This window comes from Mauremys reevesii, linkage group 9 (assembly GCF_016161935.1).
Source record: "Mauremys reevesii isolate NIE-2019 linkage group 9, ASM1616193v1, whole genome shotgun sequence".
NCBI lineage: Eukaryota > Metazoa > Chordata > Testudines > Geoemydidae > Mauremys > Mauremys reevesii.
In genome coordinates, this window is record NC_052631.1 from 38803728 (window position 1) to 38819757 (window position 16030).

A 16030-nucleotide genomic window follows, 5' to 3' on the forward strand; every position below is an offset into this window, starting at 1 on the left:
GGCAGGAGTGTCAGCATTTCATATCTAGTTCCTCCTTGTACCTGGCAGAAGTACAGCAGCCTCCCAGTTCTTAAAGATCAAGGCCCTGCTCCGCACATAAAGGAGAGGTTTTACTTTATAGCTTGTTGCCTGTGCTATTATTACTACCTGTAAAAACAGTGGTTGGGGTAGTAATTTTTTTTATATTCCCATTCACAGCACTCCAGATAGGAGCCGTTGTTCACACTACAAATTTTCATCTCTAAGCAGCCTTTGTGGGATATACTCTTTTTTCAAGCATTGCAGAAATCAGGTTGTATGGGAGGCAGGTTTGTTAGAGAGGACAGAGAGTAGCCTTTGTGCTTTCAAACACTTTCTCTTTATAAAAGAAGAAAAGGGCTAACCTAATAAATGAGAATTTCATCTCATATCATCCCTCAGTAAAGCCTATGGAAGGGGGACAGAAGATCCAGTGAACTGAAGTTTTGAGTAAAACTTCAGGAGGAAGGGGAGCTGTACTGCTCCCAGCCCTGCCCCTACCTCTTCCAGGCATCTGCGTCTCCTGTCTGGGGTGTGTACAGTCCCACCTGAGGGCAGGGTTGTGCCCAAAGACCTGCTGGCCTGGGGCGCTGGCTCCTGAAGCAGCAGCCCCACATTCTGCTCCTTTCACCACTGTAGTTCCTGGAAGAGCCCTGCGGTTCAGTGGATACCAATTGCTGTCCACGGATATCAACATCCTCGGGTATAAATTTGTATCCATGCAGGGCTCCACAATTCATTCTTGAAAATGTGTCTTTATGGTATGGCGTACCGGCAATAAATGTCTTAATGTTACGGCGTACCTGACCATACGGCTTACTTGTACCACTGTGGAGCTGTAATTCCCTAAAGTGGACCCACCATGCACATGCAGTAGAAGCATGCAGAAGAGGTGCAAGTGGTTACACCAGGAGCAAAGCAGTTGAGAATTGGGCCCGTTGTTTTTTAAGAGGTTTATTGTAGTTGACTACTCCTTTATTTCAAATAATTTACAAACTCATAAAGCAAATTTGAGTTTTGTGAACACTTTTGATAAACAAGGCCTATGTTTTGAATATTAAAGAAATCATTTTTACAAAGGGATGTCTGCCAGGCAAAAAGTAAGAAAACCGTGAAAAATCTTTTTTTCTGTTGTCAGGAACATAATAAATAAGCCAGACCGGAAGCCTTAGAGTGGGGTAACCCTGGATTCTACTGGGAAATATGCCACACATAGAATACAATGAAACAAAACTGAATTAGGTATTCAGAGCCATGTTGTAAGCCATACAACCATCCAACAGCAGTGGTCACACAGGCAGTAGTGTCCTTGGATATCATTAGAACAGATCTATAACTTGTCAGGAGCTTTGTTAACACAACAGATCAGCAGCTGAAAAGTTACAATAGCAGGTGCCCAAAACACCTGTGCTTATTCTATCTGGGAGGGATAGAGGAACTCCTCCAAAGAAGTGGTGACACCCATAGTAGAACTATTTAATTTAAGAATAATACATAAATGGGCACTGGTGTAACCAAAGTGGTGGTAGCAATGGGGAAGTTTTAGAGAGAAAAATGTAGCATAGACAAGGCCTCAGACTGCACAAAACATTTGATTTGGTCAAGAGACATCAAAGTGGATTCTTTGAGCATTACATAACAGTATCTAGCAGAGAGAAATGTTGTGTTTAGAAGAAAAAATTCTCTGTACAAGCTTCTGAAACTCAGATTTTTGGTTTGGAGGAAGAAGAGGGAGCCTGAAAACTTTATGGTTTTCAGAACAGTTTTCAGGGTTTGGTTCTCCCCTCTCCATTTTTGTCCTTTCTTTTTCCATCTTTTTTTCAGAAGGGGGGGGAGGATGAAGGGGGGGAAAGATAAAGAAAACTGTAAAAGAAAAACCTGAAATACGGAAGACTGAAAATGAACTTTTTTTGTTTAAAATCAGAAAACATAAGTTCCACTGAAAACCACTCATTTTTGGAAAGTGGGGGGCGGGGGGGAGAGTTTTTTTGTTTGTTTGTTTTTTTGGTTTTTTTTTTAAATCTCAAACCAAAATGTTGACCAGTTCTAGTATCCAGTATATAGTTATAGTGCTGGTCTAGAATTGATCTAGAGAATGGGAATGTACCGGTGGGAGATTCTTGCTAGTCACCATTCTGGCAAATGTTGGTATTAGTGTGCAGTCCTGCAAGCATAGATTCTACATGCTTGAAATATTCAGAGAGCATTGTTAACAGGCCATGAAAGCCAGTAGTAACAATTTCTTTGAATTGAATCATATTAATAAGTTCTATGTCTTCTCCAAAGATTTTTTTATTATTCTTAACTATGCTAGCAGCAGGATATAACAAATGCAAAATACTTGTTCAAGATCACCACTGTTTTCAGCAGGGAATAATTAAGAATACATTTCAATAATATTTAGGATTCTAATGAATAAAAGATAACTCATGTAGGCAATTCAGAGCACTGCATAATTTTCTCCAAGGGGGTTAAAATGCATGATGAGTGTCTAATTCATAAGGAAGCACTTCTGGGTTATATGTTTCAGTAGCAGGCAGCAAGAGATCAGGGTTCAGGTAATGCAGAGCCCAGGATCTTTTAAAATTCTACCTTTTTCTGTAGGAAGGCAAAGTATCTTTAGCAAGAATTGAGTATAATTCAACATAACTCACCCTGTGAGGTAGCATACCCCCTGCAGGAAAGATGAAATTTTAGAGCTTCATGACTGTATGAACAAAACAGAATCAAATCAAATATGGACATGGAGAAACTCTCCATTTTTATTCATAGAAGAAGTGACTGCTTTTTCCCAGCTGGATCTTACTCAATAAACAAGTGATAAGCACAATTGTGCTGCAATCTCCACAAAAACAACATAATGAAGGCACTAAAGAATATGACAATCAAACTCTGGCTTTCTTTCCTGCTCCACTCCATTCCTCTCCTCCCTTTTAAGTGCCAGATGTAACTATATATTCTTGCATCACAAAACTGCACTGATCTTTTTAAAAAAAACAAAAAACAAAAAGATTTTAAAAAGCACAGAGACAAAAGTTATGTAGCACAGAAAATTTGGTAGGGAGTAGGGTTAACCATCACTAACACATTTTAAACCTCATTTGTTGCCTATGATAGGTGCAAAGCCCTACTTAAAAAAAAAAAGTATAGGGGACAATTTCCTGGTACAAATGTTAGAGGAACCAATGAGAGGCAGAGCTCTTCTTGACCTGCTGCTCACAAACAGGGAAGAACTAGTAGGGGAAGCGAAAGTGGATGGGAACCTGGGAGGCAGTGACCATGAGATGGTCGAGTTCAGGATCCTGACACAAGGGAGAAAGAAGAGCAGCAGAATACGGACCCTGGACTTCAGAAAAGCAGACTTTGACTCCCTCAGGGAACTGATAGGCAGGATCCCCTGGTAGAATAACATGAGGGGAAAAGGAGTCCAGGAGAGCTGGCTGTATTTTAAAGAATCCTTATTGAGATTCCAGGAACAAACCATCATGATGTGCAGAAAGAATAGTAAATATGGCAGGCGACCAGCTTGGCTTAACAGTGAAATCCGTGCTGATCTTAAACACAAAAAAGAAGCTTACACGAAGCAGAAGATTGGACAAATACACAGCACCCCCTCTGCCCAGACACCTGCACTCCCCTCACATGCCCCCAGCCCTCTGCCCTGACTCTTGCACCCCCCCACATCCCAGCCCCCGACACCCCATGCACCCCCCACATCCCCACCCCCACCCTGAGCATCAAACAGGAGCTCCTGCACCCACCCCCACCACAATCCCACCTGCATCCCTTGCATCAAATGGGAGCTGCCCAGGTAAGTGCCCCACCCCCAAACCTCCTGCCCCAACCCTGAGCCCCCTCCCTCATTCTAGCTCCTGGCCAGACCCTTCACCCCCAACCCTGTGCTCGGTCCACTCCCACCCTCAGCTCAGTGCAGAGAGAGCAAGAGAATGGGCCAGAACCAGGGAGAAGGTAGGTACCCACTGTCTGTGGGCAAGGCTGGGACCCCAGAACGGCAGCGGGCTGAGTGGATCTGGCAGCCGGGATCCCAAGGTTGCCAACCCCTGCCTTAAGGAGAGTAAAGAGAGAGCAGTCTCTTGAGCCAATGTACTGCAATTGTGCCTAGGCCTTATTTGGGTTGCATAGATGCGGGGGAAAGGGTAACTGCTCCTTATGTCCTCTCATCCTGGTGAGGGCCAGGAGCAGTCAGACACTTGGGCCAGATCCTCAAAGGTAATTAGGGACCTAACTGCAAGGCACCCAAATACCTTTGAGGATCTGAGCGTGAGTGCTGCTTAGTACTGTAGTTCCCCAAATGAGCAAAAGTGTGTGCTCTGAGTGTTTGTAAATGCTTGTAACTGTTATTTCCTTTGTTCCAAATGGTAAAGTTCAGCTGTTTAAGTTACTCAGATGAATCAAATGTTCTCTCTTCATCAGGTCTGTTTCTTTTTCTTCCACCCCCCACACTCTCATAACTCCAAAATGGCTGAAGGGATTTTCTTCAACCTTCCCAAAAACATTTACTTCAAGGCCGAGACCAAGCAAAGAGAATCATTCTTTGAAGAGGTTCCCTGGATAGGGCCCCACCACACTACAACACCCTGCCCCCCATGAAGAGCCACAGAGTAGCCTGAGTTTTGGTGAGTTAATTCCTAGTGAAGTTTCGGGGAATTTGTTCACACAGGAACTCCCATATGGGAGCCAGCTAACTGCAGCTGGTCCTCATTAGACTCAGTATATTGAAGAGGGGCTGTGGTGTTTAGTCCTGGGAGCTCTGGGGAAGTAAGAGTGGTTCTGTGCGATCTGTTTTGTATGTGGCCTTTATTTTTTGTAGACTGACCAGAACTGAGCCAGAAACGTTGTTCCAGTTTTGTCAGGGCTGCCAAGTTGCATCTCCCAACCCTAAAGTGCCTCCCTGCTGCACCGCTGAGATTGCTGTGTTGTAGACAGCCAGCCACTGTCCTTCTACCAGCCACTGTCAGCTGTAGCAATGGTGGGTTTAAGAAGACTTTGTCTCTACCTCTCTGCTCCCTTGCTCTTGCCAGGCCAGTTTGGAGCCCCTACAGGAGGTGGGGGTGATGGAAGCAACTGGTAAGGAGCAAAAGGGGATGAAGCGGAGGCAAGTGGAGACCATGAGGGGAGACGGCCCCAGGTCCTTCCATATCCTCAAGTTCCTCCGCCATCTCAACCTCCACAGGTACTGCTCAGTCCCCCCCACCTCCTTGCTTCAAACACCCTTCATGCTGTTCTCCCCACCAGCAATATTGTAACCCTCTATAACCTGTTCCCTGATGGCTCTCTAATACCCTCAACTCTGTCTAGCTCCCTGTTTCTGAAGGGAATGGGTCTTTCCCAGAACTGGGCAAGGTTGGATGCACTCAAAGGAGAAATTAGTAACTGTTTTCACCAGGGAGAAATGTCACATGGGAAACAGTGTTGCCAATTCCCTCTCTCAATGTTCTCATAGTCTCATATTTGGTGTGGTTTATTTTCTTAATGACCAACCTCCTGGAGTCATGTGAATATGTGAGAATATCAGCTTTTTTGTGAAGCAAACTTCTAGTCCTTATGGCTGCTGAGAAAAGTTTGAAAACGTGACCTGAGTGAATGCTGAAGCCTCAAAACCCAGAAGGTAAGCAAAAAAGCCCCCCCCCCCACACACAGAGGTTTTATAGTCTAAAATCTAATTTTTTTAAGATCATCCAATGGTTTTTGTGTGTCTGACAAATTTGAGGCAGTACTGGGGGCTGTAAAAACTCGGCAGATGTGATTTGGTTACACTGGAGCTTTCAACAGAAAAAATAAAATCTTAAACCTAGACAGGGATGGACCAGGGTTTGTTCTAAATATTAATGCACATGTTGACTTATCAATGCCCTCTGTGTGCAGTCTTGGCCTCCTTTTCTCCTTCCCCACACTAAACGTAATTACTTTTCATAGGAATAGGCTGTAGATGTGGACCACAGCCAGAATACCAGAGCTGAAATAAAACTAATGTGTACCGGTTGGTAGTGAGTACATTCTATTCTGTGCACTTCCCAAAACTTGTCCAATAGAGAATAATCTTACAAACTCTTGAGTGAGTCATCCTTGAATTCAATTGAACTACTTCCCTGAGTAAGGGTTTGCCATATTAGACTTACAACTTGTAATTGTTTTATAGAGGGCGTAAGTGTATTAGGATGAGCAGTCTGCAATGAACAATATGCTTGGAACACTTTGGGGCAGATCAGGGGAGGAGCCATGTGAATCATATTTATTTTGGACATACAGTACAAGGGACTGTCGCTGCTATCAAGGCACTGTCTGTAAAGTGCAAGTCACCTCCATAGAGCCTTGTTATTCAGGCTTTTATGGATGAAGTGGATTTCATCTAAAGGGCATATTGTAGTATGTTATATAACTTTTAAAAAGACAGTATGCCAAACTGAGGGAGGATCTATGGTGGTAAAAGAGCTGTTTGTTAAATGATCCTGTAATAAAGTAGGAACAAGGGTTTTCATAGGATGTAAATTAAGAAATGTGTGTATTGATATACTGAATAGATACGCACTCTTTAATATACAGGAGTAAGAATATTTCTTATGAATGCTTTAAAGGTAAAACTTCTAGAGAGGCCTAAGGGAGTCAGACGGAACCAAAGGGCCCAAGAAATGATTGGGAGGCATAAGACCTTTGTACAAAAGGTGCTTACCTCCTATAGATCCTGGGACGTCTGTAGGACTAAACCACAGTGCATTCTGTGGTGGAGAGTAAGGCCCAACTCCTCTAACAGAATGGTCTAGAAAAACCTCACAGAGTTTGCTGCTCACCAACCCTCTCCTGTGGGTATTTCCATGGGAAGGTCTTATATACTTCTCCTAACAATGTTCTGTAAATCATGGACTAGGGAGGCCACCGAACTCAGAGGAGTTGCTCTTGATTTCCACTGGTGTCAGGGCCACCTCCAGCAAAAAAAAAAAAAAAAAAAAGATAAAGCCACTTTGGCGGCAGCTCAGTCATGCTGCTTCATTCTTCAGTGGCAGGTCCTTTGCTCCCTCTCTTCCTCTTCAGTGGCACTTCAGCGGCAGCTCAAAGAGGAAGAGAGGGACTGAGGGACCCGCCGCCGAATTGCCTGGATGTGCTGCCCCTTTCCATTGGCCACCCCAAGCACCTGCTTCCTTCGCTGGTGTAAATGAAATCAGCATCTGGCCCTAAGACTGTTTTAAGGAGGTTAAAAGTGTTAATGCATTTCTGAAAATGTCAGTTCCAGTACTTTACTGGAACATTGCCTAATTTGCTGGGGGTAGTACTTGGTTTTACTGGAAATGATCCTTTTAATTCATGGTAAGCGGGTGATTAAAAATTATGATCAGTTCAAGAGACAGTAGGTCTGAGGTACATTTCAGAGTGTAGATCAATAATCAGAGAAAAATTCAAAATACACTCTCTCTGCTAAGTGTTAGTGTATATTTTCCTCATGAAATTAATATAGTAGTGCTGCTCCACTGGCAACCTCATCATTCAGCACTTAGCAGACACAGTAATGACTTTAGGCAAATGTGAACACTGAAACTCAAAGAACCTGTTAGCTTAAGTAGGAAATGACCTATTTTAGTTATGTTTTATCTTAACACTGATTCCCCCAGAACAGAGGAATAGCAATGTATAAAACAAGAATGCAAATTTTGGTCACATTGCTCCTTCCATTGGAAAAACCCTCAAAGGGGAGCCAGAGTGGCAGGAAAACCCTGTAAGGTTTCCCTTAAGGAGTTTATTGCTAAGCTTCTTCTCAAGGAGGAGGAGGTTGAGGCCGAGGCCCTGAAGGGCTCACAGGGGTTGACATTGCTAATGAATAGCTCCTGGGCATCTGCAGGGATGGCCAACTCCAGATGCATAGAGGCAGGAGCCTAGATCCATATGGTTGACCCCTGCTTCTCTGCTGTTTCACTACTCTTCCCCCTACACCCAGCTGTGGAGGGGACCCAAAGACTTTCTGCATGAAAATCCAGACCTGAGCTGAGGATGGTGTCACTCCTGGTAGTGCATTATAAGATCCTCATGTGAAACATGCTACAGCGCAAAGTGTAGTGCAAAGCACTATTGTTATCAGATTGTTATAGTTAATGTACCAGAGCTCTTTATTTCAATTAATAAGGTATTAAGCTATTAAATAACAGTACCAACAAAACTGAGATAATTAATAGAATCTGTTAAGACACACTTGGTCCATTCAGGGTGAATAACTGGTGCCCACTCTAATTTTGATAGCTCATTCAGTCTGTAGAACTTTTATTATTATTATTATTTATTTTATTATTTCCTAATAAAATCTAAAATATATTAACGTTTTAAACGTGGGCTGAGGATTTGATTTTTTTTTCCAGCAGAACAAAACTAGGTTTCTTAAGAGGGTGTAGATAGAGATTTAGGTTTTTCTCTCTCTCTCAAGTCCAGTTGCTGGCATGAGAGAAACAGTCTGCTTTTATAACATTCCAGTGAAAAGGTGCAGGAATCTGAGATTTACACAATCTCTTCCTGAGGTAATATTGCCATCAGGCACCCAGCAAGTACTATGCAGAATGGGTTATTGAACCTCATTGGCTGTGAGGGGACTGGCAGATCTTTCTGAACCAGCCTTTTTTGGAAGACAGTTGCAGAAACATACTGTATAATATTGTGGACACTTTAATGATATCATACCCCTATAAAAATCAGGACAGAATGAAATAGGAGATGAAGCGTACAAGTTCTTCCTTTTTTATGAACATGAAGGACTGACTGGCCTTTCTCTTTGTAGAAAGAGAATAGATGGTGCAGTGACCAATTGAGAGAGAGAATTTGTCCCACCACAGCAAAGTGCAGTCTCTGGTTCTTAATGAATTATAGTTACAGTACTTTTGGCTGCTCATGAAAGATTAAAAAAAAAAAAGATAATAAAGAATACAGAATGTTACTAGCTTTAAGAAGTATAGCAACTACTAAAGTTAAAGCCACTGCACTGCCGATATTATAGGTGTACTATATATATTAAATAAAGACATTTTAGAGACCTTGAACTCCTGTAAAGTCTTTTTTTGTTTGTTTGTTTTTGTTTTTGGCCGGGTGACGGATATCATATAGTGATTATGCAGTTATAGTTTGCTGTCTTAAGCAGCTACTTGGGAGACCAGCAAAAATCAGTTGCCTCAGACAGCTTAATTTCTACCTAAAGTTTGAATAAAATTACACTGGTAATTTTGATGCTTTAAAGTGATCACTCAAGAGTTGATTGCTTATTGGAGTGGGGGGTTTAGTGTGGGCTGCACTGTAAGTGAATAACAGGCTTTAGCTGGTATTTCTCATAGCTACTTGGACCTTAATATGGTTTGACAAGATTCTTTTAGAAGATCATCTGGTGGTCTTTAGTCCTAATGCTCTCTGGATTTTTTTTAATCCCCATAGCACTTTTTGAAGTGTATGAGGTTTAAATAAACCGAGATCTATGTCAGTATTTGTTAAACATAATTGTTATCCATCCTCTGACAATATTATTGTAATAGGCTGGATGAAAGGGAAGCCAGTCTAGCATACTCTCTCTTAATGAGGTTATGTTGGATAGTTATGAATTTAGAAAAGGAAGTAAGGCAGAAGCCTGGCTCTCTCTCACTAAACAGACTGAGTCTAGCTTCGCTGCTATATACAAAGCTAATGTTACTTATTTCTAAAGTATTGCTAAATCCCTAGCTCTTCTAGTAAGTTATTTATGTTCTTCAGACAATGCAAGACCAAGCAAGAATAAAGCTTTGGTAATCCTGTGTGACTGCATTGAAGTAAATAACACAATTTTCATAAGATTATTATGTCTAGGGCAGTTTTCTGAGTTGTGTTGTAAGCAAACTATTCATCTATAGCCAGTATTAGAATGAAGTGATAGTCCTTTTACAGACTTTCCCAGCAGCATTATGGATATAGAACAAAACATTATATAGAAATTTTACTTTTTGGTGTTTATAAGATGATCATAGAAAATAAACTGCTACAACTCCAGATATATATCTGGATCTTGCAATCCTTCTGACAGTAGTTCTTACCTAGTGGTCTTCTTAAGATGGGAATGCTCAGCACCTCATAGTATCAGGCCCATAAAGGGGTGATCAGTTCAGCATTCTAAATTGTTCATTGTCACCCCTTAGTATTTAACACTTACTGTAAAGTAACTAAAATAGCAGTTACAGAGAGGACATTAGAAACAGAAGAAACAATGAGTCCTTGTGGCACCTTAGAGACTAACAAATTTATTAGGATATAAACTTTTGTGGGCTAAAACCCACTTCAACAGATGCATGGAGTGGAAAATACAGAGGCAGGTATAAATACACAGCACATGAAAAGATGGGAGTGGCCTTACCAAGTGGGGGGTCAGTGCTAATGAGCCAATTCAATTAAGGTGGAAGTGGGCTATTCTCAACACATGACAAGAAGGGAGGAAAATCATTGTTGTAATGCTAATGAGTTCAATGTAATCAAGGTGGCCCATTTCAAGCAGTTAATAAGAAGGTGTGAGTATCAGAAGGGGAAAATTAGTTTTTCTAGTGACCCATCCAGTCCCAGTCTTTATTCAGGCCAAATTTGATAGCGTCCAGTTTGCAAATTAATTCCAGTTCTGCAGTTTCTCATTGGAGTCTGTTTTTTAAGTGTTTTTGTTGTTGTTGAAGTGCCACTTTTACGTCTGTTATTGAGGATCTAGGGAGATTGAAGTTTTCTCCTACTGGTTTTTGAATGTTATAATTCTTGATGTCAGATTTGTGTCCATTTATTCTTTTACGTAGAGACTGTCCGGTTTGGTCAATGTACATGGCAGAAGGGCATTGCTGGCACATGATGGCATATATCACATTAGTAGATGTGCAGGTGAATGAGCCCCTGATGGTTAGGTCTATGATGCTGTCCCTTGAATAGATATGCGGACAGAGTGGGCACTGGAGTCTGTTGCTGGGTTTGGTTCCTGGGTTAGTGTTTTTGTTGTGTGATGTGTAGTTGCTGGTGAGTATTTGCTTCAGGTTCGGGGGCTGTCTGTAAGTGAGGACTAGCCTGTTCCCCAACATCTGTGAGAGTGAGGGATCATCCTTCAGGATAGGTTGTAGATCCTTGATGATGCACTAGAGAAGTTTTAGTTGGGGGCTGTAGGTGATGGCTAGTGGCGTTCTGTTACTTTCTTTGTTGGGCCTGTCCTGTAGTAGGTGACTTCTTGGTACCCTTCTGGCTCTGTCAATCTGTTTCTTCACTTCAGCAGGTGGGTATTGTAGTTTTAAGAATGCTTGATAGAGATCTTGTAGGTGTTTGTCTCTGTCTGAGAGATTGGAGCAAATGCGGTTGTATCTTAGAGCTTGGCTGTAGATAATGGATTGTGTGATGTGGTCTGGATGAATGCTGGAGGCATGTAGGTAAGTATGTTTCCGGTATAAGGTTTCCGGTATAAGGTGGTGTTTATGTGACCATCGCTTATTTGCACTGTAGTGTCTAGACAGGCCTGCACAACTCGTAAAGCGTCGAGAGCCATATTATTCCAAAGAAAACAGCTGAGGGACAAACTGCCCCCCTCGTGCCGCTGAAACACCCCCCCCCCACCACCACCACCCCGAAACACAACACACGCACACCCCATGCTGCCTGTACCGTGGAAACAAACCCTCCTTCCCCAGCATCGCCCCACCAAAACAGCTGTGGGCCGAAAAGGAAGGTTGGGCGGGGGGGTATGATACTTAAGGGATTGACTCTGTTCTTCCATTCACACACGTGAACAATCAAAAAGGGAAAAAAGCTCTGGCTCACATTTTAAAACATAGGTGCATACTCTAGGCACTTTAAACCCAATCCCATACCATTGATGTCAACAGAAGCTTTCCCACTGACTTCAGCAGGAGCAGAACTCCAGATGATGTGTCCTGATTTTCAGAGGCAGTGAACATCTCCAATTCTCACTAACAAATAGTGATTTATAAATCCTTTTAAAAAGGGGCCAGGCCTACAACCCCCATCAAGATATTTTAATGTTTTCTCTGGTCAACATCCAAGTAAAGTGTTTTGGAGAGAGACCCCAGTCCTGAAGTCCTTGCTCAACTGAATACTTCCACTGAGTTCAATGGAGTCAAGACAACAGGATTGCACTCCTACTGCCTGGTTTTTGAGGGGGTTCTGAGCCTGCACAGTTCCCTGGAGTGGTCTTTGGAGCTACGACGGATGCTCGTCACCTCTGAAAATCTAGCCTTTCTTCTTTATTCAGGCAAAACTCCCACGGACGTCAACATGAGGAAAGGCTTCAGGATTGGCCAAGTCTGTCTGCTAGTAATATTTGATTCCATATAATCAGACTATGGTCCTCCTTTATTCTCTCCCATGTTTGAGGAGTGTGGCAGAAGGATGTTTCTAAGAGAGAATAGAATGTGGCTTGGGGATGGGGGCGGGTGGTTCTCTTAGGCCAGTGGTCCCCAACTTGGTGCCCACAGGTGCCGTGGCACCCGTTGGGGCATCTATGTGCGCCCGCGTACTGGCCAGCGGACAGGCATCTGCTGAAATGCTGCTGAAAAGCGGCATCACCAAGAGGCATCGCCACCGAAATCCCGCTGATTTTCGGTGGCATTTCAGTGGCGATGCCTCTTGACATTGCCGCCTCTCGGTGGCATTTCTGCAGATGCTTGTCTGCTGGCCACAGTCCTCGGTGGCTCGTCATCTGGCATCCGCCACCCGGAAAAGGTTGGGGACCACTGTCTTAGGGCATAGTCCTGCATCCATTGAATTCAAGAGCAGGACTACCATTGATTTCAATAGATATAGGATTAGGCCCTTAACCAAGGACAGAACCAGTACATGGAGTAATGTGAAAATGCAAAAAATGAGTGGGAGAAAGATTGATAAAAAAACAGTGGAGCAGAAGGTCTAAGAGAAGCAGGAAAGTAATAAGAATAAAATCATGCATTTTCAATAGCACACAGTGATGGGACTCCAACTAGTAAGTTCTTTGGTTTGCTGCTATGACAGTAATGGCCAAAGCTGCAACCAGATTTAAAAAAAACAAAAAAACAAAAAACCTCAGTGTTATTCACACTGTACTCCCACAACTATACCAATACTGTAGACTTCTTTAGGTAGCACTTCATATAAGATACACTTGACACAGGTAAATCCCAGATTCAGTTTAAGCACCTATTTATGAAAATGGAGATGCTGAACATGTATTCTGTAGGAGGTGCTAAGCTGACAAACTGGTCTGATGCAAAAGGGCCGTTATGTTCTTATCTGTTTAATCTCTTCCACTGTGAAACCTAGCCCACATTCCTCATGAGCTTTTCTTGAACTTTCCTAGTCTTTCTTGCTACAAAAGCCAGGAAAAAGTATCTGTAAAAGTTATGTCCCTCTCCCCCTGATTTTGCACTGCTGCCAGGCCTGAAATACTGAATGCTATTTTTCCAAGTAGTCTACTGAAATATAGCAGGTCTGAAACAGTGTTACTTTTAGTGTGATTAAGAGAGCACCCAGAGGGTGCACCATTTCCCCCAAAGCCTGTAGACTTATTGCAGACCCATGGCAGTGAGACTGGCATATGCTGACATCCTATAAGACTGCAAGGTCTACACTTAAAATTTTGATTGACATAGAAGCTTTGCTCTGGGGTCTGAAAAATCGGGAGTGCCAATTTTTCACACCTCTGTGTGCCGTAGCTATGCCATCCTAATCTTGGTATAGACAGGGCTAGGCCAACAGAAACATGATTCTGTTGACCTAGGTATTGCCCCTTGGAGAGGTGGATTACTTACAGCAACAGAAAAATGTAGGAAGTTCCTAATCTATGGCGCTACAGCACCATAATCATGCCCCCATAGTGTCTGTAGTGTAAACAAGCCCTTAGTCATTCAGGATCCAAACTTTTTGACTGCATTCTGACTCCACAATGTACTGATGCAAAACACCAGGCCTGGCTTTTACTTGAGTTAAGAAGTGAAATGATTTATGAGCCTAATCCAACAATGCTTAATCACGTGAACAATCCTATCTAAGTCATGAACGACTCAGAAAAGCAAGGTTTGCTCACGTGCGGAAGGACTGGGCTCTGTATTTGCTTGATTGTAAGAACTGCACATATTCAGTGATACCTAATGCTTAAAGTGACATCACTAGAAGCTGAGGCCTCTCCATTGCTCAGACTAGTCAGTAAACAAACATGCTTGGACTAGGGATAAGTGTTTTATTGGCATTTAAGTTGTGATGTTTGTATTAATCAGGACTCAGCAGGGGTAAAACTACACAGAACAACTCATTCAATGCTGCAGTGTGGCTCAAATCTGAGGAGCAGCAGAGCTGAAGGATATGCAGCAAAATAAATGTGACAAGCCTCATCAGGCCCTTGGATTAATGCTTCTCATTCTCTCCCCCACCCCATTTTCTACTCACTGAATGTTTCTAACTTCATTTTTCAAGTGCATTGTTAACTCATTCTAGAGAGACTCTCATTTACTACTAGACAGATTATCAGAGGCGAACGAGCTCCCTCTGGCTGCAATGGAATAGTGGCTCTTTTCTTTCCCTGTAGAAGCCGCAGAAGAGTCCCCTAGATATATGCACATAGAACACTTTATATAGTACTATAACTTTGCATGACATTTTAGAGATTTAACAAATAAAATAAAAGGCAAGCTCCTGCCCTGAAGAGTTTACAACTGAAATAAGAAACGTAGAAAATGAAGGTAACATACTAAGGAATAGGTAAGGAAAGGAGGGGTAAGGGATCAAATCTTGCCATTATCTGTACAAAACAAGTCTTGATATCTGTAAAAAGAGAGGAGGCAGGGCAAGAAGCCAGAAGAGGTTTAGAGAGCAAGGTGAAATAAGTAGGATTGAAGGAGATGGAGGATATTTGGCATGCAGGGAATGGCATGAAGACAGGATTGAGAGGAAGACAGTCAGTGCTTAATTTGTGCCAGGGCTGAGCCCCAGCACCTCTAGGCTTGGCAGTTCATAGTTCTGGCAGTTCTGGACTTGCCGTGTCAGTTATGAAAGTAAAAAAATTGCTTGAGCCCCAGCACCTCTTTCATTACAAATCAAGCACTGAAGACAGTGGAAGTAAGAAACAGGGAACAACAAGATCTGAAGAGAGAGAGAGCGTAGTGAGTGGGCTTTCGGGAGAGCATAAGGAAATGAGAAGAGATGTAGGCAGGAGCAGATGCTGCCAAACCTTTAGCCTCAGGAGACACTTATGCCACCTGTGTAGGCACACGTTGGAAATGCCAGTGTGACACTTATCATTCCTTTCCAGTACTCTATTATGTCGGGTAAGCTGCTTCATGCCAGCTAAGAGCACTGGAGTAATAACTTAAGCCCCCTGGAAGGAATCAGGCTCTCTCTCTTTAGGCTGAGCCTCATGGGGAACATCACAGGTTCCATTATATCTTCTGTTTAACAAGAAACCTCCATCCAGTGCCCCTCCATTTCCAAAGGCACCCACACTAATTCTATAAAGTTCCTTATTTCTCCCTCTCCATTACTGCCTAGCTGGCATGTTGGAGTAATGTGGGGCAAGAGGTCATCTACTGAAACTTGCAGCAGGGGATCTAATGCAATAACTTTGCTGGAACCAATACGTTTGCTGGCACAAACAATGAGTGTGTGTGTGCACATGCCTGTGTGTACTTAGCTCAATCAAGCTAGTTTTACTTCATTGAAAACCACACTCAACACCAATAGAGACACATTTAGCTTGGGTTTTAGCAGGCTGAGTATTAGCCAGAAGGGAGCTACTGAGTCAAATGTTTTGCTACTATTGGATCCAACTCCCATTAAAATCACCGGGAGTGTTTCTTATAGGAACTGATTTAAATACCTTGGAGCCATGATCATTTGATAGTTATAGTGGGTTAACTGGGGCCTGGTCTACACAAGGAAATTAGGTCATTGTAACTACATTGCCTGAGGATGTGATGGGAGAAGCTCTCCCATCAACATACGTGGTGTCTTCACTGAAGTGCTACAGTGTAGCTGCAGTGTTTTAAAGTGTCACCAA